Genomic DNA, 4,538 nt, shown 5'->3' on the forward strand with positions numbered 1-4,538 from the left:
ATTAGGATCCTTCTTTGAGGCAGTTCCACTGGGATCTGGTCAGAGAGAGAGAGAGAGAGAGAGAGAGAGAGAGAGAGAGAGAGAGAGAGAGAGAGAAAAGAAACTGACTTGAGATCAGCAGATCAATTTTCACTGGACCTTGAATATTTCATGTAGAGATTCTTGCAGCAGACACACAGATGGGCTAAATAACCGGCCAGCAACCATGTTCAGTCACACACATACATCTGATTGCGCATGCTTACAAAAAAACACACACACATACAGGAAATTTTAACCTATTTGTTCAAAAATAAATGTCATGTTTTCCATCTGATCTGAACACACTAAAAGGAGTTGACCATGTTGGCTTAAGCAGGATGTGCAAAAAGTGAAGCCCCTGCATCTTTAGCCCACAAAACCGAGTAACAGATTTTACCAAATCATGGCCCTAATATTATTTATAGGAAAATACAAATTTATTGTAATGCTACAAAAAATAAGGCAATCACCTGTTAGCAATATATGACAAGAAAATTTCCGTGTGAAGATGTTGCACAGGCACACACACTCACATGGCCATTTCACCCGAAAGGCCGGGTTAGGGGAATCGTGTCTGGATCATGTTTCTAGTCCAGGCCAACATGTGGTCGATGTAAGGCTGTTATACTGACTGAGCCCTGGTCCTAGAAGTGGACACAAACGACAACATGTTTAAAAAGCCACAAACACAGTAGATCTATATGTGTGCTCACAAGTGAAATTGTTTATTTGTATATTTTATGTATTCTACTGATATGTCCTTTGTCATTTAATTCCCATTAAATGGTGCATCACATTTTGGAACATAAATGTCAGGTAATTCTAAAGAAAAACTTAAATTATGCCCTGTGTAAAATGGACAGTAAATGTATCCAGAGGATCAGCAGTAACACTGCAACTGGACGACGCGCTCTTGCAACAATAACCCACACCTGACCCCTAAACCTTCACCCACAGAAAGGATGTTGTTTCACCGACTGTCTTCAAATACTTTCCTCTCGGAAAGACATCAGTGAAACCAGAGCTTGTCAGGCCCTGTATTTGTTTATTAAGTATGCTCTTGGACTGGCTTACTCCCAGGATGGTTGTAACTGAGAGATTTGTTCATGTAGGCATTAGGGCTGCTATCAGTGGTGAATTATTTATTGAAAAAAATCTCCCCATCCTTGACAGATGAGAGAATATGTAGGGCTGCTGCTCACTGCCATATACAGGAATGATGAAAACATGGTTAAGCGGTGCTCACTGACAATGAATTTAGAAAACAAAATCTCTATCTCTGGAAAATCCCAAAATTAATGAGAGTGAAAGTGCGGTTATAGAAATACAATGAAATGACTTGGAGAAAAACTAGCAGTACTTCAATAAATCAGTTGTTTAGTATTTGAATATTCAGTGAAAATAATCAGATTTAACACAGTTTAATAAATACTATACAATTTTATGATAAGCATGAAAATTTCAAATTGTTAAGTTATCAAACTCTTTATATGTCATATTCTGTACCTTTCCAAACAGATCATTATATCTTAACTCCCTCAAAGCTATTGTCAGCATAAAATGTTTGAATGGTGTACTTTTTTATAAATGTCATGTTCATACTAGAGCAAATATGATGAACTTCAGTGTATATTCCCACTGACAGGAACGTCAAGGATTCCACACACACAGAAGAAGCAGTGGTTGCAAAACATATGCTGTAGGACAACCAACCAACCCCTGTATTTGCCGATGATAAAATGCAGGGATAAAAGGACACAAGTCACACGAAATCGGACAACTAGAAATTCAGTTACCATGGCTATCTCTCCTGCCAGATTTAAATCACAATGATTTGTTCAAATCAGAATAAATCACATTTGGTAATTTTCTCTGGCCGCTTTATTATGTTAGTTTTTGTAGTCTGCAGCAGTGAAAGAAAAAGAGACAGGCAGAGGGGCCTGGCTATTGTCATTCAATAGCTGAGCCATTTTGGAAATCACCGCTCTCGATTTGCTCCTGCTGCCTCCCTCTCTCTATTCCCTTATGGCTGTACTAGATGGAAGGCTTCCTTTTATCATTTCCAAGTTGCACATACGCTACCAACCCCCCTCCTTCTCAGAATAACATACACATCTCAAAGGTTGACTTGAATGATTGAACATGTGGTGACAGAAGTAAAAAAATGAAGGTGGACTGTTTGAATTTATTCATTAATTTTCAATAGAACCTGCAACAACAGGATGCATCTATATTGATAAAACTATTTAAACCTTATTTAAAATTTAACAGCAAAATACAAGTAGGGAAAAATTACAGCGAGAGACGTCTATGTATCGGTGTTTACGCTAAAAGCTGCTCCATTACCAGAAGGGACTAATAATTGTGATCTATGCCTGCTCACTCAGCAAATAATCAATCATGCTTATTTAGTGTGTTTAAACAGGGATTTTGCTTAGGATTTAATGAAAGATACCAAACCTTTGTCTTACATATGGAGGTGGCACGTTTAAGCCAGTATTACATAATGTTCAGGTGACATTATCAAAAATAAAGTATTTTGTGAGATAAAATGCTTTTGTAAGCTCCAGACCTAATTTGAATAGAATCACTCTGGCCCTGTGACCCAGGCTCATCTAAATACTCACATTGTCACACAAAGAGCCACTAAAATGGGGCCCATGACCCATTTTGTGTCTTGGCCCATATTCCAAGAATAAAGAATTAGAAAAACGTTGCTATCAGTGAGTCAGCATCCTCACAGAAAAAAACAGCAGCGAGCGCAGAAAAAGAGTGAAGTGAGCAGTTGCACAGATTAGCAACACAAGACAACTGAACAAACTAGAAAACTCTGAGTAAAAGCTAAGATATTCATGGAGGAGCAAAGCATGGCGTTGCTGACAGCCGGACGACTTGTGAAATTGCAGACCTGTTCTAAAAACAACCTGCATGTTACGGCTTTTACTTGCAGAAATCAGGCAGAATCTCCACATTGCCAGTCACACATACAGCAAGGGAGATCATTCTCATCAACAGGGCATGAAATTCACTGGCTGACCACTGGACACCCTGCCTGTTTTGGGGCCAACAAAGTGATGCGCCTGTGTCTGAGTATGCATGTAAATTGTGTATCAATGTATGTGTGTGTGTCTATGTGTGTGTGTGACGGAGAGAGGGGGAGAGAAAAAGAAGACAATAATGTGCGCTTGCCGAGGACAGAAAAATAAACAAAGGATATTTTTTTGTATTTTTTCGTGTGTGTTGTCCTTGCAAAGGAGAAGGACTTTCAGGAAGTTTCTATTATAACCCTGTGTGAAATGACATTAAGCAGTCTGTCACTTCAAAATTATTAAAAATATATTATGTTACATTGTGTGGCCAGTAGTTATCTTTGGTGTCCTGCTGAATATATGTTTCCACACATTTTTTCTCTTTATTTTCACTGTTCATTACAAGCTTATTTCTTGGCATCACACAAACTTTAATTTCAGAGTTATATACAAATCCCACTATACAGTAGGTAGTGGGGACTATTTTGACTATTGTGCTACTTGACAGAACATAGGATACAGTCCACAATAAGCATAAGAAACCCTACTGACAAAAGTGTAATGTGTTGAAACGTAGCCGTCAGTAACTGTTGTTACCTGCATGTGAACAACCATCAGGTGATGTGTCACAAGCGATGACGTAGGATGTTTCTCCTATGATGTAGGAGAAAGCACAGACACACCAAGTTGTAAGATAGTTGTAGAGAATGCGGGAGGACAGGACTGAAAATTGAGATCACTGGGCTGATTACCATGGAGTAATGCACTAATGATGACACTGCTGGCGCTCTGATGTGATGAATTGATTTCACCAGGTTGAGAGATTTGGGAGCAAACCTGTTCAATCACTTTACTTCAGGGAAATCAGAGAAAATTGTTTTTTTAAACGAGCCTTCAACATGCTGTAACACCCATACGCAAACATAATATCTAATTCTAAAGGTGGACAAGACTCCTCAGATATGAGAAGGAATGCTGCTGGGGTCAAAAGAAGTAGATAGTCCATGTGGGAAAAGCTTTTTTTATGATGTTATGTAGAAATGTAAAATGTATATAATTAATCTTTAAATAGATAAATATCAGTAAACTCCTTCCCTTAATCAAGCTGTCCTGCTACACCTTCAAAAGCTCTGGAAGGAGTTCTGTGGAGAAATGGGACATTTCATCTGGTAACTAATGTCCCTTAGCAGCCTCCCAAGAGTCTCGTCAGTATTTACATGATTGAAGCGTCCAGAAAAGTGTGTAAATGGCTGAAAAGGGGATGACCAAGCAGAGCCACCTTCGGTGCTGCATCTTTTGCCTTTAGCATGGAGTTTGTGCGCCAGGCGCCGAGGAGAATAATCTGTTTACAGTGTGCGCGTTGACGGTCATTTTTTATGATGTTGTTTAATCCAACGCGGTGGAGGAGGAGGAGGAGTGTGTGTGTGTGTGTGTGTGTGTGTGTGTGTGTGTGTGTGTGTGTGTGTGTGTGTGTGTGTGTGTGTGTGT

General features: G+C 39.3%; 1 long non-coding RNA gene across 2 annotated transcripts in view; it reads right to left on the bottom strand.

The window, feature by feature from the left end:
- The window catches only part of LOC123982143, a 76,691-nt gene that overhangs the window by 34,650 nt on the left and 37,503 nt on the right, over window positions 1–4,538 (bottom strand). Inside the window, exons 1-2 of one of the 2 annotated variants that reach the window (XR_006827910.1) lie at window positions 3,648–3,688; window positions 492–665 (exon numbers count right to left, since the gene is read on the bottom strand). This is a non-coding gene — a long non-coding RNA (uncharacterized LOC123982143). Of the gene's footprint in view, window positions 1–491; window positions 666–3,647; window positions 3,689–4,538 lie in introns of those variants that run through there. The other variant, XR_006827911.1, reaches the window with a different exon arrangement.

Source organism: Micropterus dolomieu, linkage group LG13 (assembly GCF_021292245.1).
Source record: "Micropterus dolomieu isolate WLL.071019.BEF.003 ecotype Adirondacks linkage group LG13, ASM2129224v1, whole genome shotgun sequence".
Classification (NCBI taxonomy): Eukaryota; Metazoa; Chordata; class Actinopteri; order Centrarchiformes; family Centrarchidae; genus Micropterus; species Micropterus dolomieu.